General features: G+C 48.4%; 1 protein-coding gene across 10 annotated transcripts in view; it reads right to left on the bottom strand.

Annotated features, from left to right (window-relative positions):
• SORCS2 (sortilin related VPS10 domain containing receptor 2) overlaps positions 1-25853 on the bottom strand; it is a 575162-nt gene that overhangs the window by 163828 nt on the left and 385481 nt on the right. The window lies entirely within an intron of this gene.

Genomic DNA, 25853 nt, shown 5'->3' with positions numbered 1-25853 from the left:
CAGCCGGCCTGCTGCAGGCTCAGCTGGGTGATGGACATAGAGCTTCTCTGGCAGTGTTTAAGTCGAATGGTGTGCAGCCGCAGCCATGTGCTCATTTTCTGTGCACTTTGACTGGTCTCAGAAAGCCCTGGTCCCACGGGGCTAGAGCTGTGAGGGGAAGGTCGAGGACCACGGCACTGAGCCAGATGTCCCAGGGGGCGGTACCTCTGCCACTCACCAGCTGTGTCCTTGGGCAAGCTGCTCCACCTCGCAGTGTCTCAGTTTCCTCATCTCTAAAAAGGATGACGCCGGCTCCTGCCTCCCAGAGCGGTGGTGGGGATTAGATTCGTTAATCCTTAGAGCAAAGCTCAGTCATCTCGAGTGCTCCCCGCATGCTGATCAGGTTAGCATTAGTAGGAGGAGTTCTAGAGCTTGCTCCAAAGCAAGGACTAAAATACCCCCAGCTCTGCTGGGCACACGGCAAGGCCTGCCCCTACCATGTCCCCACACCATTCTCCAAGCAGGAGGCTGACGACGCACACCCCGCCCCTGCTCCTCTGCGGGTTTCCCGATGATACCATGAAGCTGGCCCCGGCATTCTCAGAGCTAAAGTCATCAAAACCACGAGGCTGACACTCCATGTTCGGGTCTCTTTCTCTGTCCTGGATTTCCCCTCTGGAGTCCCCTTCCACACACTCTCATGGAAGCCCGTCTTCCCCTCCTAAACGCCATCTCTCTCTCTATTCTCTTCCACTCAGTGTGGAAGCTGCTTTCCTCTCCTGGATCTGTCTTTCTGGATTCTTTCACTCGGCGTGAGAGTTAGCTGTTTCTCTCTCCTTCTCCTGTGTCTCTCCCTAAATAAATGACTTTCTACAAAACAAACAAACAAACAAACAAACAAAAAACAAAAACCACCACGGGGCTGACTCAGCAGCACCAGTTCAGACCTCCTAGACAAGCAAAAGGCACTCCAAGGTTCAGCCTTCACTCCTCACCCAGGACAGAGCTCATCTGGAGAGGGAGGTTTCCTGTACCCCAGAGCTCTGGTCTGTCGTGCAGGCAGTGCTGCCTCAAAATCTCTACCCTGAGAGTCCCCTTTTAACACCACACTCAGCCCACCGATCCCAAAGGCTCCCTTGACGTTGCCAGGACATGAGCAGCCCAGCACAGAAAACCATGAACTTTGCTGCGATACTGAATACCAGGAAGAAAACGCTGAGAGCTCCTCTCCGCTGCTGCAGTACGGGAGGAATGCCTGTGGAGCACAGTGTCTGGGGGGCAGGTGGGGAGAGCCAGTGGCTGCTGCGCATGGAATTCACCATCTGCAACACAGCAGCCCCGCCAGGTGCCTCAGAACAGAAGCTACCTCCTGTCCTCCGCTGCCTGGCCACACCCCACACCTGGACCATCAGGGATCACCATTCCCCGACTGTGGGGCCACTGTGAGTGGCCTGAGCCCTGCCCCAAGGCCCTCCTATTAGACTCTCTCTTGCTAAATCTCTGCAGTGGCAAAACTCTTCCTAAACACGAGACAGGAGTAGGGGATTGGCGAAGGGCCTGTAGAGCCCTGGGAGGAGGAGAAGGACAGCAGCTGGGGAACTTTTCCTGAATTCTCTGGGACTAGAGAGGAAGACACTCACGAGGGAGTGCAGCTGTGGCCCCCACAATGGCAGAGCATGAAAGGCCGAGGCAGTCCGGGGGGAGCCAAGGAGGGGCATGCACCAGGGCCCATGTGCACGGCTGATGAAGCCAAGAAACCTGCATCTCCTTCCATTATGGGCAGCTTTCTCCTTTCTCAAAGATGGCTATGCCGGAAAACAGAAGGAAAAGCAGCATGGAGTTTGTGAAAGAACTCAGCGGCCATGCAGAGAAGAACGCTACCCCAAAGACTCAGCGAAAGACGCCGTCTCTGAAAAGGACTTGTCTCCAACACCTGCAGAAATGTAAACGTTGACTGATCTCCAGAGGAGGATGTAAGAAGATACAGCCTTTCAGGAACAAAAGACTGAAAGAAAAATATCTCAGTGAAAGTGGCATGACAACTGTCACCGGCATGGAATCAAGCCAAATGCCCATCCATGACAGACTGGGTAAAGAAAATGTGGTACATACACACCATGGAATACTATGCAGCTATGAAAAGGAAAGGGTTCATGTCCTTTGTAGGGACATGGATGGAGCTGGAAACCATCATCCTCAGCAAACAAGCACAGTAACAGAAAACCAAACACCTTATAAGGAGGAGCTGAATGATGAGAACACATGGACACAGTGGCAGAGGGGGGACAACACACACTGGGGGCTGTTGGGAGCATTGAGGGAGAGAGAGCCTCAAGAAAAACAGCTAATGGATGCTGGGCTTACTACCTGGGTGACGCGTTCATTTGCGAAGCAAAGCACCGTGGCACACGTTTACCTGTGTAACGAACCTGCACGTGCACCTCCAAACTTAAGGTCAATGTTAAAGAAAAACGATCGTCACTGGGGGCAGCGAAAGGCAGAATGGAAAAACATAGAAACAGAATCAGTGACTGGACAGATGGACTTTGGAAGCTCTCCCAGAAGGTGGCAGAAGGAGGCAAATCAGTTAAATTCATGGGAGGGAGAAAATGGCCTTAAAGAGAAGAGCACAGATATCCAGCCCCAAATCACAGGAGTTCCCAACAGAGAAGCCAAAACCATTGGAACAGAGTGGTCGCCAAAGACAGAGGGAAGCCTTAGAGTGAGGCGGCTCAGCATGTCCAGGACAAGGTCAACATGAAAAGACGGCAGGCATGAGACCTATCCCAACGGAAGTATTTAACTATAAGGAAGAAGAAAACCAGGCGAGATCAATGAACTGTCGGATTGGCGTGGGCCCCTCTGCAAGGCTAAGCATTTAGCAAGCAGAGCAAGCCCTTCAGCAGTCTGCGAGGAAGGGAGATGACTCGGAAATCTCATCTCCAGTCAAGCTGTCCTTCAGCAGTGATGGCGTCGATAAAAGGAAAATCCTGGGGGCCAGGCCACTCCGCCACAGGCGTCCTCCCAAACAGTCCTTGGAGATGTACCCTGGCCAGCTGAGAGGTGAATCGGAATTAATAACTCAAGAACTGCTGCAGGAACAGACTGCGAGCATTGAAACCATTCACATAAAACAATGAAAATGGTGCGGCGAGTTCATGAACACAAAAGAGACAGGATGAAAAGGTGGGACGTGAGTGACTAGTGTGTAAGTTGTATCCGCAATGCCTTGAAGAGGTAGATGAGAGAAATCCTGGTCCCCTGATAGTCCTGTGATTTATTCTGCAGTTTTAGCAAAGGGAGGCCACAAGCAGATTTCAGAAATGGGGTGCAGGGGGGGACTTGCCTGATGCAGGGGCCAGGCTGCCTCCTGAGGGCCCCAGAGACAGCCTCAGGCTGGCTTCCGTCTTCTGGTGTGCTTCAGTTATCTACACTCCTCTCCCACACAGCGGCCCAAACCTCCCCTTTGAAGTCCGGAGGGTTTTGACATACCAGTGCAGGAATGCAGACCGCACTACAGCTGATGGCTTTAGCCCAACTCATTCTTCCTGAGATAGCTCAGACCCCAACGAACCAGCTTCAGGGAGATGTAAGAGCCATCCAGGACCATCGTGTCCATTCCCCACCAAAGAAGATAAGGCCCAGAGAGGAAATTACATTCTTCAGTTTTATATGGTTGTCTCAGCTCTTTCATCGCCCTCGTCTCCTGTCCATCTAACAGGGCAATTCCTGAGACCCTCTGACATGTCAGATGGAACAGACGCTGATTCTCGCCCTCTCAGGGTGTGCGTGCTGAGAAATGCCGTCATGCCGGGAATCACAAGAGATTCACAACACCCGCTGCATCCCTCTTCGTGTTTTGCAATGTGCTTGCTTCATTTTGACATCCCCCAGAGCCTAGCATGGGAGTCTATAAACACAGCCCACATAATTAGGCTAATGACATCGATATTCTCAGTTCAACTGGGTAATGGGAGCATTTATTTCACTTTGGAAATCTCACACACAGTCTGTTGAGGGCGGCAGAATTACGGCGCTCTTGGAACTGTGCCTGCAAAACTGCTCAGCCTTGGATGCAACTTCCCTCCAGCTGAGCCCCACTACGGTTTAGGATCTGCATTGGGAGGGGTGCAGGGGCAAGACCTCTGCACGTGTCTGTCTCCTGTGGAGGCAGCCTGGTTTCTTAGAGTGAGAGTGGTAGAGGGACTTGTCACCGAGAAAAACCTTTATCCCTATTTCTGTCATGGTGTAACCTGGGGTAAGTTCCTTACATTCGCCAGAACTCAGGTTTCTTTCCTGTAACGTGGAGGTGCCTCACTAGAGTGTCTAAGTTCCTTTCTAGACCTAATTGTCTACTAAGTATCTGTGCCTTCAGCCCATCATGGAAGGACCTTTTTCTTAAATGTACTCTTTCCCTTTCCAAACCACAGCCAGATCCAATGGCAGAGTCAAGAAGCTGGGCCTCTGGGGTTCCCAACTCTGTTTTATCCATGTTTCTTTCCACCCCAACTCAGAGGCCGCCGGGATTCCCATGCTCTTGGACTCTTTTCTTCTTAGCCGTGACGACTATTTGTTACTATTAATATTAATGGTTCAGCAAACCAGCATTTATGGAACACTTGCTATGCAACAGATTCTGTATCTGGATCTAACATGTGGACTGTGAATGAAGTCGAAGATGCTGTCCTCATATAAAACCTTATGTTAGAGTCTGCAAGACGCAGCCACACACATCATCTCGGTCTTCAAAGTGTCTAGCATCTGGGAGCAGGTTTTATTCATCCTATTTTATAGGCCAAGACATTAACACGATAAGGAGTAAAGGCTACATATAGGACATAGCATGTTAGAGGCAGAATTCTGGTCTTCCTGACCCCAGACCTAAGCTCTCTGTGCTGTGCTGAAGCTGGGAATAAAAGTGAACCACATTTGAGCTTTGTGGGTGTAAAGAGCCTGTTTGTATTAGGCTGTTTTCATGCTGCTGCTGAAGACATACTAGAGACTGGGTAATTTATAAAGAAAAAGAGGACTCACAGTTCCACGTGGCTGGGGAGGCCTCACAATCATGGCAGAAGGTAAAAGGCATGTCTTACATGGTGGCAGACAAGAAAGAATGAATGAAAAGCAAGTGAAAGGGGTTTCCCTTATAAAATCATCAGATCTCATGAGACTTATTCACTACCACGAGAACCGTATAGGGAAAACTGCTCCCATGATTCAGTTCTCTCCCACCAGGTCCCTCCGACAACATGTGGGAATTATAGGAGCTACAATTCAAGATTTGGGAGGGGGGACACAGCCAAACCGTATCACCATGTCTGAGAATAAACCTGGGTTGGAGACCTACTTTGTTATTATAAGGTAGTGTGACTTGAGTAGGTGAAGTCCCTGTTTTAGCTCCAGGGTTTTTTTTCTAGAGAGTACAGGGGTTGAAATACATAATCCTTAAGATCTTTTCTGGAGCAAATTATCAGTGATGTCTGCCCTCTCTTCAAAATGGGCATGCCTTCCAATGGTGCCCTTAAGGTTTTTAGAAAAGGAATACTCGATGCTTGGGAATTATTTTAAGCACTAGAAAATACCTGAAATAGGGTCAGAAAGACAAGGACAGGGGCAGTAGAACTTTTCTGCAACCCCCCACTTCCTCCCATGGGGACGGCTGCTGTTCCAGGCTGACCTAGGCAGGGCTTTTTCTGGGTAATTTTCTAGAGCTGGGTTTCAGCCAGTTTGCCAAAGTCCTTAAGAATGTTGACCCAATTTTCTTTACTTCCACAAAGGTGAATTGAACAGCTACTATGTGCCAAGTCCTGTGAAGCCACAGTCCTGTGTTCAACGAATAAGCCCATGGTGGGTGGGGACATGACCCAAGAGAAGCCGATCAGTAAGGAGGGCAGTGATGAGTGACATGGTGGGCATGGCTAGCTGGACCAGTCAGGCTGCCTGCAGGCTAAAACTGCTGCTGTGGCTGCTAAGGAAACTGGCCAGCCCAGGTGGAAGGAGGCATTCAAGTCGAGGCCGACATTCTTGCTGGATGTGGTGTGGCCACAGAGAGAGAGGTTGCAAGATGCTGATTACGTCTTAGGGTCTCCCAATCTCCATCTTGAATATCCTTTAACTGTTAACAACCTTGTGTTTGACAATGTAAAATCATTTAGATGTTCAACTGCCTGGTGAAGGGTAAGCGAAGTGTGACATAATCATGATGTATTTAATCATTTTACACAAAGGACTTTGGGAGGCAGTGCGGTGCAGTGGTGAGATCATGGCCTTTGTCATTAGACTTCCAAACCATCTTTGCCCCCATTGTCCTGTATGACCTTGGGCAACTTAATCTCTCTGAGCTTCAGTTTCAGCATCTGGAAAATTGGGAATGATAATGCCTTCATTTCAAAGTTCTTTTGCATATTGGAATTAATGCCTATAAATGGCACAATATTCTCAGAATACCATAGGTCTCCAGTAGATGGTAGGTGACCACAAAAATGGCGAAATCATCGTTACCTAAATCATAGACTATTTGGAAGCCATTAAAATCATGCTTACAAAGCATTCCTGATAATGTAGGTAGATATTCATGTGATAAAAGTTCAGAGTATAAAAATGTCTCGACATGGAAAAAGACAAGAAGGAGATATATTAAGACACTAAAAGAGACCATTTCTAGGTGGTAAATTTACAGGTGAGTAACCTGTTTCTGGATATCTTAGTTGTCTACAGTAAGCAAGCACTGGTGCAGAGCTAGGGCCCAGCATTCAGGCTCTGGACCAGCTTCTGGCAACGAGTCCACACTGGGCACAGGAGGGCTGGGCGAGACCTAGGGCGGACCCTAAGCAACCGGAGAGGCATAGCCAGGTCAGCACCACGGACAGCACCCACGGCAGCCAAGACCAATCTGCATGAGAGCTCCTGCCCTGGGTGGAGTTTGCTGGGCCTCAAAGGAGCAGGCCTGGGTACAGCTAGGTTCCCTGCACCCCACCCCCGCCTTCCCCACCTTCCTCCCCTTCCTCCTCCTTTTCTTCCCCTTCCCCCCTTCCCCCTTCCCTCCCTTCCCCACCCCACCCCCATACTTGCAATAGGGGGCTCCTCCATCCCAGATATCATAGCACCCACATGCATAACCTATGCCTTGATTTTTCTCTAGAATGGGGTCTGCTGTGGTCTGTGATCAAAAGGGGACGGACCTTTTGTTTTAAACATAACAGCAATATATGCAGTAAGATGAAAAGAAGCACGCTCATTTCCTGATATCCTCACCAAACTGGATAGTGTTATTATTGTTATCTCAGTAATTTTTGCCAATGTAAGAAGTAAAAATGACATATAGTTTTTTGATTTGTTTTTTTTTATTAAGAGTGAGGCTAAGCCTCTTTTCATATGTTAATTAGAATTCATATTATAATTTGTATTTTTCTGCATGTAGTTTTAATATCCTTTTCCGTTTTTCGTTAAAAAACTTACTGTAGCTTTTTTTAAAAAAAAATTAAGGACTTATGCAGGGTTTTGAATGAGACAGATCAGGTTCCAATTCTCAGGTCCACCTTCTCTAGCCTGATAATCCTGGGCTTTTCTCCGAGCCTCAGTTTCCTCATCTGTAACATGGTGACATCATGTCTTCCTTATAAGATTGTTATAAGGATTTTAGAAAATGTATGTAAAACAAAGAATAAATACTCAGGGCATAGCTATCATAATTTGGAGGAGGCCTCCCAGTAAGTATTCATCAGAATCTCACTCCTCCATTGATCTTTACCTCCTAAAACTTAGATGAACATTCTGACCAGTCCAACTTTTACACGATGGAAGAACTTCTCCCTACTCAGAGGTTCAGAATTCATATTCTTGCCACTCCTGGCTCCTGCCCTGACTGGTGACATGTCTCCCCCAAAGACAGCTCCACCGTTCTCGTGGGGATGCCTGCTGCTGCCCACAGTAGCTCCCTAACAGGTAGGTGTGAAGCACAGTCCATGCACGGTTGTCACTGTAAGAATATTGCTACCATTACTATATCCCTGAAACTTTGAGAGGAATTTTAAAAGAAATAAGTTTAATAATTTATTATTTAAAAGAAATAAATTCTCCAAAAATACTTTGTAGAAAAGTAAATAAGCATGCAAAGCAATTTCTTTTCTTCTTCATTTTTCTTTTTTTTTTAGATAGAGTCTTTCATCATCACCCAGGCTGGAGTGCAATGGCATGATCTCTGCTCACTGCAACCTCCACCTCCCAGGTTCATGAGATTCTCATGGCTCAGCCTCCAAAGTAGCTGGGATTACAAGCATGCGCCACCACACCTGGCTATTTATTATTATTATTATTATTATTATTATTATTATTATTTTAGTAGAGATGGGGTTTCACCACATTGGCCAGGCTGGTCTCAAACCCCTGGCCTCAAGTTATCTGCTCCCCTTGGCCTCCCAACGTGCTGGGATTATGGGCATGAGCCACCATGCCCATCTGTGCGAAGCAGTTTCTATCAGCTAATAACAGTATTGGATCATCTATTTGCATAGGAAATGACAAATTACTTAATGAATTGGAAAGGTTTTGCAGTAAGCCTGGGTTTTGCCTACATAGCCTGTACAGTGATTCCTTTAGCCAAATACCCATTTACAATTTATATAACCTTACAAACACACACATCTACTTGCAGACTCCAGGCATTTCCCCATTTCCTTGCCTCTGCTCACATCTCTGCCTGCACTCATCCCATTCTGCTCCTGCATGAACACATCATACCAAGCTCTTAACTGTGAGCAAAACTGCCTCTTCTTCCAGGCAGACTTCCTGGATCCCTCCAGGTAGATTTCTTTCTATGTGCATAGTTTCCTAGTATGTTGTGTCTTGACATCCTAGGAGCCCCAGATAAGCGTAGGTTTTTTTCTCCCTGACAGAGCTGAGCTCCTTAACACAAGACACATCTCATCCACCTCTGCACATTCAGTGCTTCGCACAAGTCCCAGAGCAGAATGAGCAATCATTGGAAGTATGTTCAGTGTCAGAGATAAAGAAGACAGCAGAAGAGGTTTGATTTCATGTTTTACTGGCCCTGAGGCCTCAGGGATACTTGAATCAGACCCTACAAGATGAGGAGAACCCAGGAGAGCAGCCAGGGGAAGCCAGAGGACCAAGGGGAGGGCTCCAGTCCTGGCTTCTCCACTTGATGGCTATGGGACTTTGGGGCGAATCAGTTCTCTGAGCCTCAGTTTGCGTAGCTATATGTGGATTTGATAACACCTACCTGCTAATATTGTGAGAATATGATGAAATTGCACACACATGCATGCACACACACACATACACACACACACATGTGGGTAGGTGTGGTCTAGCCCAGTGCATGGGATTTTGTGGGTGCTCAGCTACTCAGTATATAGATATTATTATGAAATAGAATTCAAATAATCATAGTAATACAAATATAGATTAAAACAATCCATGCATCATCATTTATGGATGGGAAAAAATAACATCAGATTAAGACATTTCCTCATTGAAGAAACATAAAAGTGCGTGATATAGTCTAGGATCCAAGGGAGCCCCATGTGTGAGTCTGAGGGTTGATGGGTTTGTGTTGGGGGTAGCTGGAAAAAGGACATGAGGGCATTACTAGTTTCCATGAATACTGAGTGAAACTATAGCCACCCGACCTGCCCATTGTCCCATCTCAGCCTGTGAGATGCAGAGACTCGTGTGGAGGGGGCATCATGGGAAGCCGAGCGGAAGCTCCTCGACATCCACCCACAGCCAGGCCTTGGAAGCAGCTGGAAGTAGCAAACTTTGGGATGAGGTGGGCTTCTATCCAGCAAATAGAATGTTTAAGTCAACGTTTTGCAGACATGAAATTGAGTAGAATTCCGAAACCGGGAGAAACTGTAAGATCAAATACTACATGCGTTTTATTTTATAGATGGGCAAATGGGGTCCCAGAGAGGTCATGTGTCTTGTGAAAGGCGTGAAGCTGGGGTGGGAATAAGCCTGTCATGACCGAAACTGCAGCCCGGGCAGCCTGCCGCAGCTGCCCAACCACTCATTCTGCTTTGTTTGCTGTTAGACACACTTCACATGGGAAAGAGGTAAATGTTCCCTTGAGCATATGATCAAAATTAAGGAAACTCATCAACCTGCCCAGGCTTAGCAGGGCAAATTAACTGGAAGTAATTGTGATGGATAATTTGGTTGTAATTCACGGCACAGACACGAGCTGCTGGCAGGTTACCAGAAAAACTTTTAAAGGACTGTAGGTCACGAGCCCCTTCATTTGTGTGCCCACCTGACTTCACCCATCTGCCCACCTGTCTTAGTCTATTTTGTGTTGCCATAAACAGAATATCTGAGACTGGGTAATTTATGAAGGAAAGAGATTTATTTGGCTCATGATTATGGTAACTGGAAAATCCAAGACCAGGCAGCCCATCTGGAAAGAGTCTCATGCTACTTCAACTCATGGTGGAAAATGGAAGCAGAAATGATGGTTTGCAGAGACCAAACACAAAAAGGTACCACCTGCTCTCGTGGTAACCAGCCCAATTCTGAGAGAGCAGAAACTCACTCCTGAGATGGCATTCATCTTTTCATGAGGGATCTGGCCCCGCAATCAGAACGGCTCCCACCAGGCCTCCCCACCAACATGGCCACACTGGTAACCACATTTCAACATGGGTTTTGGCAGGGAAAAATCATATCCACACCACAACACTAGCTGACCTCACCTTATGCTACATGACTTTACCTGCAGACCCAGCTGACCATACCTGTATCATCTGACTTCACCTGTCTCCCCACCAGGGAACTGGTGCCGGCAGCTGTGCCATGTCTTTAAGGAACCCGCTCCTTATTTCCATCAGTTGCCTCCTCTCTCCCCTCCCTGCTCTGGACAAACATTACACCCCCTTATGCAGACCAACCTCCAGCTTGCACCCTCTGCTTGTCACAGTAGCTGTGACCTCTCTAACACAGGAACCGAACACTGCCAGGCCTGTGCCTAAAGCTCTCCTTGCCGAGTTCTAATGAACATGGCACAGGCATGGCCGGAAGACCATAGCTGTCCTTATGGGGATCCAACGACCATGAAATTTCACATGAATATCCACACTGCTAATTTCCCCTGCAATCTCAGAAGACTGTGACAACCCAGCCCCATTTCCAGTTGGTAAAACTGAATAGAACCGAGTCGCTGTGGTCCCTTGGGTGGGGCACACAGGGGTTCATGTGGCATAAGCCAGGCCGGCTCCAGTTCTTACATCCCCTGCCTGGACCCTGTGACACCTGAGCAGGCGGCCCCTCGAGGTCTATGACAGACTCTTAACCCCCTGCCACAGCATTCCAGGAACTCCTCGCTCACAGAAGCTGCCTTTCCCAGACTCCATTCTCCCTCACCACCTCTCCACATCCCCACCTTCCACATGTGTTCCTCTGTCACCACGTCTCAGATCAACAGGCCTTGGAGCACCGGCTCTTTGGGTCTTTCCCAGCCAGCTCCTATTCATTCCTCAACACCCAGCACAAACATCACCTTCTGTAGTAAGACACACACAGGGGTGAAACCAACCCTTCTCAGTCCTGCAGGGCTTGGCTCTGGCAGGCACTCGGTGGCTGGTGTGACTTGCTTTGTCCTTTGCTGTGGCTTTCTTTTCCTAAATCCAAAGATATGCTATGAGTCGATGCAATCAGCTCACTTTTTAAAAAGGTCTTCTGAAAGTGATTGCTGGAGGGATGCCCGTATTTTTAGGGTACAATTGCTCATTAGTAGATCTCTGCTGACTTTTGACTTTACACAGTCCGCCCATGCCTCCCGATGACTCGCCAGGACACGTGGCCTTTTCTTTGCTGGCACGGCAGTTCAGCTGAGCGCATGGCTCTGGTCAGAAGGAGACTGTTAGCAGTGCTGACCTCTCTCTCCCTCGCATGCTAATTAATCCTCTTTCTAAGAACACCCTGTGGTTGGAGCCGTCCGTCCTCACACACACAGCTGTGCACCAGTCACTGCAGTCTTGTTTGCTCACTGAAATGTGACTTCCCCTAGAGAGCTGACAGTCCCAACTTCATCAATTCAAGAATCAACCAAGCTTTTCAAAAAACTAATTTCTTAATTATGAACTCGGATCATTCACTTGTCAGATTACTGAGCAGAAACAGAAACAACAGATAATTCACCTTCCTTGGCCCACTACGAATACTGGACCGTGAACCTCTCCTAGCCAGACGTGGGCCTTCTGCTGGGTTCAACTCGGAAAAGGGGAAACGGCAAGACCATCCATTAGCCTCTCTGATCCTGATACGCAAACACACTGGTCACAGATGCCAGTGTCCAGTCCAGCGGCTCCCAGACACGTGCGGTCATCAGGCCTTCAGAGTGTGACTGGGGCATTAACATTCTAGTTTGATTTCATTTTAATTAATTTAAATTCAATTTTAAAAGCTGATATTTGGCTGGGTGTGGTGGCTCATGTCTATAATCCCAGCACTTTGGGAGGGAGGCCCAGGAGGGCAGATCACAAGGTCAGGAGATCGAGACCATCCTGGCCAACACGGTGAAACCCTGCCTCTACTAAAAAAAAAAAAAAGTACAAAAATCAGCTGGGTGTGGTGGTGCATGCCTGTAATCCCAGCTACTTGGGAGGCTGAGGCAGGAGAATCGCTTGAACCAGGGAGTCAAAGGTTGTGAGCTGAGATCACGCCCCTGCACTCCAGCCTGGTGACAGAGCAAGACTCTGTCTCAAAAAACAAACAAACAAACTGATATTTAATTCTGTTACTGTGAAACTTAAGTGTCTTTGGAACAATGTGTGTATGTGAACTTACTTTTGTAACTGTTAACTTTATGAAATCTAAATATAGAACAAGTAATTCCCGATAAAAATTTAGCAGCTAAATTCAGAGCTACATGCATCTATACATATAGATGCATATAAATTAAACACTGGATTTCAACGACTCAGCTGTGGAAAAAAGAACATAAAAGACTTCGATAATTTTTTCGCTAATTGTATGTTGACATGGTAATATTTTGGATACAGTGGATTAAGTAAAACGTACTGTTAAAATCAACTTGGGCCGTTTCTCCTTACTTTTTGAATGTGGCTAATGAACATTTAAAAATACACACATGGCTTGTATATTTCTGTGGAACTGAGCATGGAGAGCACCAGGATGGGTGAAGTAGGAGGAGAATCTCATTTGAGGATTGAAGAGGCCGAAGCTGGGTTCTAAGGATGCCTCACCTGCCCTATTTATGGCAATGAAGCCCAGCAGGCCACATAGAGCCCCAGGCCTCCCACCACCAGCCCCCGGATTGTCACCAAGTGACCTCACAGCACAGACCCCCTTGTCTTCCAAACACATTTCTCAGTCCCCTTCACTGAGGTCAGATGATGGGGCTCCCAGGCATCTGGAGGGCTTTTGCAGGAGGGCCCAGAAGTCAGGACACAGCGACTTCTCTCCCCTGCAGAAGGGCAGTGTGAAGAAGAGACGGACTAAGAGACATGGAGGCCTTGCTGACTGGCGCCTTCACTCAAGTCATCCTGGATGGCAGGCCACATGCCACCTTTCAGATGAATGAGGCAGCCCCACAGATGCAATCAGAGGAGCTGCTCATTCTCCTCTGATGGGGTTGACCTAAAAGGCCCTGCCCTGGTGACTTTCTTGTGATTTTTCACTCTGATTCTTCAGTAAGTACTCAGTCATCTCCTCTCTCTCCCTCCCTTCTTCCCTCCCTCTTTGCCTCCCTACCTCTCTCCCTCTGTCCCTTCCTTCTTCCCTCCCTTTTCCCTCCCTCCTTGCCTCCCTGCCTCTCTCCCTCCCTGCCTTCCTTCTTCCCTCCCTCTCCCTCTCTTCCTCCACCGCCCTCTCTCTCTCCTTTAATGAGGCAAGGCCCCACCCAGTGCCCTGCCCTGACATTCTGTACAACACACACGTAGCTGAAATGGTAGGCAATGCTGTACCAAGCAAGGCAGGGGCGAGAGCGGGAGAGACTGTCATCACTCTCTGAGACATGACTGCAAACAACGCCCAGTTTCCTACTTAAAAAATGCATCTGGCTGTAACGCAAGCTGCTCTCAGGGAGGACCTCTCTTTGCTGCAGTCCATCTCCGTGACGGGGAAGCCGGTCATCAAGGTCATGCCGTGGGAGAAGGGACCACGCCCTCACTGCACCTCACCTCTGAGGGTGGAGAACGCAGTCCTGTCCTGGGGCCGCAAAGGCGCACAGGACCCAACCGGCCCCTCTGAGCTGATGCTCCAGCTTCTAGGGAGAACCGACTGAGAACAAGGAAACATACAAATGAGTCAAAATGACCAATGCCTTTAAGAGAATAGAGCAATGCTGAAGGGCTCTGGAGAAGCAGGGGAGGAAGAGGAGGCAGTTCTAGACAGTGGGTAGGGACCGCGTCTGAGAAGGTGACATTCAGGAGAGACACGAAGAGCCAAGGATTTCTGGGACCAAGTGCCCTGGGAAGATGGGTGCACCAGTGGGAATGAGCCTGGTGCTTCACACGCACAGCCAGGAGGCCGGGGAGGCAGTGGGCACAGGGCAAGCACTTGAAATTCATCCTGCACTGGGGAGCCCCTAAAGTTAAGGACTGAAGCCACAAGGCCCACTATGTACCCTAAAGATGCCCACAGGGGTGCAGCCTGGCAGAGGCTCTGGCCCCTAGTCTGATGCACCGCATAAAGGCTTTCCCCCTTCACCCTTTCTTTTGTCTTAATTCCTTAAAGCAGACAGCACCAAGAAACTGGTAGAAGTCTATTTATAGCTCTATTTTATCTGAAAAATAAGGAAACATTTGCCTTTACTTTTCCTCAGGACCCAGATGGACACTGGCACCCTCTCCCTGCATTGCCACACGGTCGCCAAGGTCTTGCCCCTGGGACCCGTCAACACTGACATGCAAAGGGTTGTCCCTGGAGTGGCTAATTTTATGATGACAACACGTTTCAGTAGGAGATTTTCGAAATGAGATGGGCATAGCCGTGGGGATCTTGTGTGCTTGTTGAGGCTGGAGGAGCATCTCATAAGCAATATACTTTCAAGAGCTGTTGAACTCCAAGGTGAATTATGCATTTTTCTTTTACCAAAAGGCGAGTTCTGAATGGGAACTGAAAGCGGGCTGTTCTCATGTCTGCCACTCAGCTTATGTTTTCAAAAAGCGGCAACACATCCAGCTTGTCCCTTCAAGATCAGCAGCCACTTTCATAATAAGTGAGAAAAACCTCTCCTTGCCAAAGGGATTCAGGCTATGACAAGGCACTTTAGAAATGGATGTTTAGACAGATTTCCAATGTTATGAAATGATGTACATCGCTTATTAAATCTCTCAAACATGCATTCCTTAAAATCTTGGAAATAAAATTTTCTTAGCCTCTTTAAAAGTCTTCCCAGCAAAGGGGCCTCAGATGTGTTAGCCAATATGTTAAAAATATTAAAAATGCAACACCTTTCAGTGAGTTTGCCAGAAAATTGACTGACAGTTGATGGAGCTGTACCAGTCAAATTTCAAAATAACAATTTTGCAGTCCTGGTCAATGAAATTGAAAAACGAGGCTGATGATTTAGGAAGTGATGGTAACCAGCCCTTCCTCCCACACGCCTTACACATCTTTTTGCAGAATGCTTTTCATCTTTGAAGGCCGAGAGCATCAGGCACAGAAGCAAGCTGACATGGGCCCAGTCTTGCGGTAGCACAAAGAATTAAGGTTTTCAAAAACAAGGCACTGCTCAATATCTTGTTACTCTCACTAATATGCATTAATACTACAGTTTAAATTCCAAAAAAATCACTTAAAGAAACTTGGATGAAAATGATTTCATTTTGAGCTCATTTTTAAAAATGTGTAATTGCGTGTATGTTCACAAAGAATATACTAGCAGAGTAGGTGAATATCACAGATATGTAAATAAAGAAACAGTAGGGGTGTATACCCCGTATTTTTTAGTAATGGGGCAAGTGACTAAGAAGTCTCAGAGCCTCAGCCTCAGCTTCGGAAGCCCTGTGCTACTGTCTTGCTCCTTATATGTTTGGCCCCAAGGAAGGCCTAGCTCACAGGGTACCCAGGAACTTCCAGAGCAGGAGGCCCTTGGGTCTCACGGAGCCTGGGATAACAGAGAGAAGATGAGGATGCTTTGCTCAAACCCAGCAGCTGCCCCCAGACATACGTGGGGGCAAAGCACAGACTGTCAGATTCTTTCCCCAGGCTCCAGGATGGAGCCCGGTGCCCGGCGGATGGGCAGCTGGCAGGGCACATTGGCTGAGTTGAGTGGGTGACACTGTCAGCAGTTAAGTGTCAGCTCTGGCACTTGGAGGGGGTCAGCAGGTCCCAGGAAGCTAATGAGCCACACTTGTTACTGGGATGCATTTGTCCCTTCCCATCACTGGTGATAATTACCACAATTAACACTGACTCATGTTCATAATTCAACATCACCTGGTGCTGAGGCACTGAAGCTGCTGGCCTTGGCCCTTTTTCCTGGTGCCATGCTCTGCTAGCACAGACCCTCCATTTCTTGGGCTCCCTCCCTTCCTTTCAGCCCCAGTTCCTGCCCCAGCCCCCCTCCACTTGGTCACTCTGACCACATCTGCCCATTGTCATCTCCTCCAGGAAGCCTTCCATGACCCACTTTTCTTTTCTCATAGTAGTCACACAGGACTGCCCAGGCAGATTTTTGTGTGTCCCTCGTCTCATCCCCTCGGAGCCTACCCCATCCATATGGGGCATGGCCCAGAGCTAGACCCATCAAACACTGGGGGAGTAAACTCAGGTTCCATCCCCAACCCGTCCAAGGTCCTGCCATATGGTTTCCCACCTCTGAGACTTTGCCCCTGTCATACCTGCAGCCTGGGATGCCCTTTCCCTTATTCTCCACATGGCACATGGGTGCCGCGTCTCCAGCCAGCCCTCATCTGGGCCACATCTGGCCACATCTGGCCACATCTGGGTCACATCTGGGCCACATCTGGGCCACATCTGGCCGGCCTCTGTCACTGCAGCACCCAACACAAGGCTTGGCCCAGAGGTGACGGGCAGAGAGCACCTGCAGAAAACCCAAATGAGTGAATGCTCTCCAGGTTCACTGTGTTCTATCAGCTTCTCGAACAAACACCAGGATGAGGCCGGGCGCGGTGGCTCACGCCTATAATCCCAGCACTTTGGGAGGCCGAGGAGGGTGAATCATGAGGTCAAGAGATCGAGACCATCCCGGTCAACGTGGTGAAACCCCGTCTCTACTAACAATACAAAAAGTTAAGGAGGCTGAAGCAGGAGAATTGTCTGAACCCAGGAGGTGGAGGTTGCGGTGAGCCAAGATCGTGCCATTGCACTCCAGCCTGGGTAACAACAGTGAAACTCCATCTCAAAAACAAAAAACCCAGCATGAGAGGTGTCCAGGGCTGGGGCTGCTGTAACTGATTCATTATTTTTATAAACCCAGGATGCTCCGGCTGGGGAGTTGGGGACAGGGTGGTGGGCTTCTGAGTAAAGCTGCAGGCAGGGATTTCCCTGGAGAGTGTCTGCCCCTCTGAAGTCTCCCTGGGCCTGCTGTGGGCTGGAAAAGGGGCAGAACAGCAAAGCCAGGGCCAGGAGACTTGGCCCTCCCCCAGTTGGTAGGATGCCAATGAGCTCATGGTGTTATTTTCTCAGATTCACAGCTGTCAGGAATTTAGTTCTGTATCACTGTCTCCCTCCCACCCCCCGCCCCTGCCAATATTTGAGCCCTGGACCCTGGTTTCGGGCACTAATTAGAACCCTCCCCTCTGCATGAGAACTGGGAGTTCCTAGAGAGGAAAGTTTGCTGACAAAACATGGCAGATGGGGTCTGGCAGGGAGGGAAGGGGACAAGGCAGAACCAGGAAGCCACTTTCCAAGTCACAATGCCTCCCTGGGCCCCACCTCCCATTTCCATGGGCCCTGCCCTCTGTGCAGGGAGGCTGGTCGGAGGCTGGTGGGAGCAGATTGGCTTCCCTGTGAAAATGGCGACATGGAGATGGGGACACACAGGTCCATTAGCTGCTAGGGGCACCTCCAGCCAGTGAGGCAGAGCACCCCGAGGATCCTCACTGACTGGTGACAGAGCCCGCCCAGAAGCAGCCTCTGGGAGCAGGAGTGGGAGGGTCCGAGTCCCGGGAAGCCCCATCATGACTGGAGGTTGCCTCGAGGCATAGAGTGGGGCACAGGCTCCTCCACCTGCCTGTGCCTGGGCTCTGGTGGCCACCGCTTTATGGGCCCATAAATCGGAATTCCACAGCAGACAGGCTTCGTTCTAAGCCATCACTCACTGCCCTCCCCTCTGCAGCCACTGAAACCCAAAATAATGGATCTCCTTGCTCCCCTCTCTGGCTCTATCAATAACACCTGAGACCGAGCAGTTAACATTTAGGGCTGGGATCCAATTGGGGGGGCCCCTGCTCTCAGCTACAGTGGATTGCCCCTCCTCCCCTTGGAAATGCTGGGAGCTCTTGTCCCCTGACCAGCAGAGCTGAAGAACAAAGCACCTCACCCAGCTGCTACCAGAGCAGCCCCGAGAGTCTCTAAAAGCCTGATCCATGGGAGTGGGGAGGAGGAAGTTCCTGTGCGGCCACATCCACCCAGTGGCTCCGAAGGACTCTTTATCTGGGCTGAGGACCCTTAGTGCCTCACGGTCTTGCTGAAGCATCCATTTCACACTGTGACTCACTGCAGTCATTGGACGTGTGCTGTATACACCTGTACCTGTTGTATTATATGTGTAGAGAACACGTGCACCCATATGCAGATGGCCCACCCTGGGGTGGCTGGACTGACGATTCCACGTCCTGACAAACCCATGGTGAAATTGTGGAGCTTCTGCACCCATGCTCTCCGCATACACATCTTCTCTGCACATAAAATATGCTATTGTAAAATGGGGATATTGTACACATACAGCACTACCCTCCTCCTCCTGTGGACATTTCTAAAGACTCTTCAAGGCACGGGGCTTTTCTCCTCTCAATCCCTGCTGTAATCACTTCTGCCTGGAAGGTGGCCCGTGAGCTGGAAAACACCCTGGAAAAGGGAGCAGCATCCAGGGCTCCTGCAGCCTGCCACACAGATACAGATAGAGACGTCCCCAAGATACACAGATCCCCCATAGGACGGCGGGAGTTGGCACAGATCCAAGACAAGTGAGGTGGGAGCTCGGAGCCGAGGTGGAGTCTGGCCTTGGTGAGCTGTTCCCACAGCACCTTTGAGATTCTGCGGAACAAGCCTAGGAATGTGTACACCTGTACCTGTTGTATTATATGTGCATAGAACGCGTGCACCCATATGCATACATCTGGCTGTATGCTCATGCCTGACTCCTATGGGAAGAGAGGAACTGCATCAGTCACTTTCCACGGAATTCCCTCCCACCACCTTGTAATAGCAACAGACTTCTGCTGGATAGCGCTAGGGTTCCCAAGCTGTGGGCTGAGGCATCCACGCCACAGTCAACTGACAGGAACGCAGTGGGATATTTTAAGCTTTCGAGGGAAACACAGTGACCAACATTTCTCAGATCCTGCACCAACTACCAGTCTGGGGCTGTTCCCGGTTTCAACCTTGGATCATGCCCCGTCCCTCTCAGTGACACCCTCTTTGCAAAGGCAGGTGTTTGGTGGCTGCTGTGACAAAAGGGAAAATCAACGTGGACCATGAAATGAGGATGGAAGCGTCTACCAGGGTCTGGTGCCAAGGTCTGAAGAGGGCATGCAGCACATCCCCAGCTCACGGTCTCTCAATAAGCAATGGTGAGGAATGAAAGAAAAACACTACTTTCCTTTGGATTCACGTGAACCACTGAAAAATAATACCTATGCTATTAGGACATAAATACTTATTAAGTTGTTTGAACCTAATTGCTTAATAAGAGGAGCTTTTAGGTTCTGTTGCTGCTGTTGTTTCTTGCTTGGCCTAGGTGTGCTGGGAAAAATTTTGAGCCCCAAAGGGCACTGTGAGCTGAGAAGGTGTGGGACCTCTGGCATAGCGGGGAAAATGAGGGGTGCTGCTGAGCTTCCTGATCTTGCTTTCTGATATCCTTCTCCAATAAAAGCAGCCAGAGCTCCTTGGAGAAATGGTTGATTCTTGGACTGGGTAGGAAATATATTAGATGAGCCTGGAGCATCTTGTAGCGCCAGAAAGCAAGGAAGTGCTTATCAACAAAATAAAAATCGCAATGATAGGAAGATGTCAGAGAGACACAGCAGCAGACTGAACGTGCTCCCAATGACCAGCACTGGAAAGGCTTAAACAGTAAAGGACTATTGGATTATAGCCGAAAGGGGAAAATCAATATTCATGGGTCCATCCTCACGTAAGTACATGACTGAGTAAATAAATGGGGGGGAGAGACAAACATCCCATGCAGAGGAATCCCAAATAATTTACACAAGTCCTCTGCTCTCAAGGGGAGGGAGAGTCACTCCTTAAATGTGGGCCGCGCATAGTGACCCCCTTCTAAAGAGGGCAGAGTGCAAAGGGAGCCAAAGAGAAACTCTACGGTGGAGAAGCCTGACAAACAGCCCTCAGCCAGTGACTAGGGTCAGCGCCCACAGTGGTAAGTCCTGTGGGCAGCGTGTGGCCTCAGTGTGATGTGATGGGGGTGGCACTGCACCTCTGTGGTCTTCCTCCCAGGAACCCATAATAATCCCAGTGTAATCCTGAGGAAAACACTTGACAAATCCCAACGGAGGGACATTCTTTAAAAAGTACCTGACCAGCCCTCTTCAAAATGTCAGTTTTCAAAAAGAAGGGAAGTCTGAGAAACCATGAGAGCCAGACAGAGCAGAAGCAAATGTGATGATGAAATGTGACGTGGCATCCTGGGTAGGGTCCTAGGACCGCCGAAGGCATTAGGTAAAGACTAAGGAAACCTGAATACAGCTTGAACTTGTACAATGCATCCACACTGGTTCCTTAGTTACGACAAATGTACATACCCTTGTCAGATGTTAATAATAGAGAAACTGAGGACAAGGTATATAGGAACTCGATACCATCTTCATGAGTTTTCTGTAAACCTAAAACTGTTATAAAATTTTAAACTATTTTAAAATGCGCTTGAAAAATAAATATGGGTGTTGGAATCAGCAGACCTATATCCAAATCTAAGCTCAGCTCCTTCCTAACTGGGTGGCAGAAAATATGAGCACTCACCAAATACCCATGTGCCCCCTCAGCATTTCCCAGCCTCCATTGAGGTAAGCCAGACCATGTGACCAGCTCTAGCCAGTTGGCTGTGAGCAAAAGCAAAGCATGTCACTTTCTAAGGGAGCTCAGAACCAGAGTGTCTCCTCCCAGCCAAACAGGGCGACCACCAAGAGGCCTGGGGCTTCCCTGAGTGAGAAGTGATCTTGTGTTGTGTTGAACAACTGAGATTTGGAGGTTGGCTTGTCACTGCAGGTGGCATGAATTACTCCAGCTCTAACCTGCTGTGTGGTCTCTGATAGTCAGTTTCCTCATCAGTAAAGTGGTGGTGAAAATAAGAATCCATTAGAGGCTCAGTAAATATTAACTGTGATGGCCATCACTATCTTCATCATCAACCCATCATCCTCATCTTCAGCAGCAGCAATAGCAGAGTCACCATCAACATCATCACCATTACCACCCCCAACATCATCATCATCTCATCATCACATCATCACCATCACCATTATCACTATCACCGTTAACACATGATTATCATCTCTGTATCATCATCACCATCACCATCATCATTATCACTGTCATCATCACCATCACCGTCATCACCATCACCATTAACACATGATCATCATGTCTGTATCACTATCACCATCACCATCATCATTATCACTGTCATCATCACCATCACCGTCATCACCATCACCGTCATCAACACATGATTATCATCTCTGTATCATCATCACCATCACCATCATCATTATCACCATCATCATCACCATCACCGTCATCACCATCACCATTAACACATGATCATCATGTCTGTATCACTATCACCATCACCATTATCACTATCACCATTAACACATGATTATCATCTCTGTATCATCATCACCATCACCATCATCACCATCACTGTCATCACCATCACCATTATCACTGTCATCACCACCATCATTATCAATATCACCATCATCATCACCATTACCACCCCATCTTCATCATCATCACCATCACCATTATCATCATCATCATTATCACTGTCATCACCACCATCATCACCATCACCATCCTACCATTGTCACATTATCATCATCGCTATTATCTTCATAGGGAAGCCAGTGTGCTCCACTGGCCGCCTGTGCCTGGGCTCCACTGGCCACTGCTTTATGGGCCCATAAATCTATCATTATTATTATCACTATCACTATCATCACCATCACCATAGCCATTAACACATTTTCATCATCATCATCACCATCATCACCATCACCATCACCATCATCATCACTATCACCATCATCATCACCATTACCACCATTATCATCCCCATCATCACATCACCATCACCACCATCACTATCAACATTATCATTATCACTATCACCATTACCATTATTATCATCACCACCATCATCACCATCGCCATCATCATTATCCATATCACCATCATCACCATCACCACCATTATCATTACCATCATCAAATCATCAACATCACTATCACCATCACTATCACTGTCATTGTAACCGTCGTCATCATCACCATCACCACCATCATCATCACTATCACCATCATCTCCATCATTGCCACCATCACCATCACTAACACATAATCATCCCCATCACATCAGCACCATCAGGATCACCGTCATCATCCCCATCACATCAGCACCATCAGCATCACCACCATCATCCCCATCACAACAGCACCATCAGCATCACCATCATCATCCCCATCACATCAGCACCATCAGCATCACCGTCATCATCCCCATCACATCAGCACCATCAGCATCACCGTCATCATCCCCATCACATCAGCACCATCAGGATCACCGTCATCATCCCCATCACATCAGCACCATCAGCATCACCATCATCATCCCCATCACATCAGCACCATCAGGATCACCATCATCATCCCCATCACATCAGCACCATCAGCATCACCATCATCATCACCATCACATCAGCACCATCAGCATCACCATCGTCATCCCCATCACATCAGCACCATCAGCATCACCATCATCATCCCCATCACATCAGCACCATCAGCATCACCATCATCATCCCCATCACATCAGCACCATCAGGATCACCATCATCATCCCCATCACATCAGCACCACCACCATCACCATCATCATCCCCATCACATCAGCACCATCACCATCACCGTCATCATCCCCATCACATCAGCACCATCAGCATCACCACCATCATCCCCATCACATCAGCACCATCAGGATCACCATCATCATCCCCATCACATCAGCACCATCAGGATCACCATCATCATTCCCATCACATCAGCACCATCAGCATCACCATCATCATCACCATCACATCAGCACCATCAGCATCACCATCATCATCTCCATCACATCAGCACCATCAGCATCACCATCATCATCCCCATCACATCAGCACCATCAGGATCACCATCATCATCCCCATCACATCAGCACCATCACCATCACTGTCATCATCCCCATCACATCAGCACCATCAGCATCACCACCATCATCCCCATCACATCAGCACCATCAGGATCACCATCATCATCCCCATCACATCAGCACCATCAGGATCACCATCATCATTCCCATCACATCAGCACCATCAGCATCACCATCATCATCACCATCACATCAGCACCATCAGCATCACCATCATCATCCCCATCACATCAGCACCATCAGCATCACCATCATCATCCCCATCACATCAGCACCATCAGCATCACCATCATCATCCCCATCACATCAGCACCATCACCATCACCGTCATCATCCCCATCACATCAGCACCATCACCATCACCGTCATCATCCCCATCACATCAGCACCATCAGCATCACCACCATCATCCCCATCACATCAGCACCATCACCATCACCGTCATCATCCCCATCACATCAGCACCATCAGCATCACCACCATCATCCCCATCACATCAGCACCATCACCATCACCGTCATCATCCCCATCACATCAGCACCATCACCATCACCGTCATCATCCCCATCACATCAGCACCATCACCATCACCGCCATCATCCCCATCACATCAGCACCATCATCATCCCCATCATCATCCCCATCACATCAGCACCATCAGCATCACCATCATCATCCCCATCACATCAGCACCATCACCATCACTGTCATCATCCCCATCACATCAGCACCATCAGCATCACCATCATCATTCCCATCACATCAGCACCATCAGCATCACCATCACATCAGCACCATCAGGATCACCATCATCATCCCCATCACATCAGCACCATCAGGATCACCATCATCATCCCCATCACATCAGCACCATCAGGATCACTGTCATCATCCCCATCACATCAGCACCATCAGCATCACCATCATCATCCCCATCACATCAGCACCATCACCATCACCGTCATCATCCCCATCACATCAGCACCATCAGGATCACCGTCATCATCCCCATCACATCAGCACCATCAGCATCACCATCATCATCTCCATCACATCAGCACCATCAGCATCACCATCATCATCCCCATCACATCAGCACCATCACCATCACTGTCATCATCCCCATCACATCAGCACCATCAGCATCACCATCATCATCCCCATCACATCAGCACCATCACCATCACTGTCATCATCCCCATCACATCAGCACCATCAGCATCACCATCATCATCCCCATCACATCAGCACCATCAGGATCACCGTCATCATCCCCATCACATCAGCACCATCAGCATCACCATCATCATCTCCATCACATCAGCACCATCAGCATCACCATCATCATCCCCATCACATCAGCACCATCACCATCACTGTCATCATCCCCATCACATCAGCACCATCAGCATCACCATCATCATCCCCATCACATCAGCACCATCACCATCACTGTCATCATCCCCATCACATCAGCACCATCAGCATCACCATCATCATCCCCATCACATCAGCACCATCACCATCACCGTCATCATCCCCATCACATCAGCACCATCAGCATCACCATCATCATCCCCATCACATCAGCACCATCAGCATCACCATCATCATCCCCATCACATCAGCACCATCACCATCACTGTCATCATCCCCATCACATCAGCACCATCAGCATCACCATCATCAGCAGCATCACATCATCATGATCATGCCATCATCATCACCACATCACCATCGTCTTCACCATCACCATCATCACATCATCTTTGTTATCATAATCATTATATTTATCATCCTCCTTACTCATCGTATTTTCCTAATCATTTTCATTATCATCATATCACATCATCATATCATCTTAATCACTATGATCTTATTTATCATCATCTTCATCTTCATAATTCTAATCACCATATTGTTATCATCAGCACAACAGTACGCTATCATCAGCACAATATTACCATCTTCATTATCTTCTGGTGAGGACGGAACCCGCAACTTTTATTCCAAGAGCAGAATAATCCTCTCACTTCTGAGTCCAGGATGAGGGTAGGAGTTTCTGTGTCAGGGTCAGCCCAGGAAGCTGTTTGGAAACAGTATTTCTTCGGAGACTAGTTATTTATCTTTAAAATCATGTCTCATCGAACCTCAGTCAGAGGAAACAAATGTGGCCTGAGTGAGTGGAGTCTCCGCAGAATCCAGAAATGGCAGCCAGCCCTTGCTCCCCCTCCCTCCGAGCACCTTGGGCTGGAGGAAGCTAACACACAAGCCTCA

This window comes from Callithrix jacchus, chromosome 3, assembly GCF_049354715.1.
Source record: "Callithrix jacchus isolate 240 chromosome 3, calJac240_pri, whole genome shotgun sequence".
Taxonomy (NCBI): domain Eukaryota; kingdom Metazoa; phylum Chordata; class Mammalia; order Primates; family Cebidae; genus Callithrix; species Callithrix jacchus.
The sequence above is the reverse complement of the archived record's forward strand: the minus strand, read 5'-3'. Positions and strand labels throughout refer to the sequence as shown.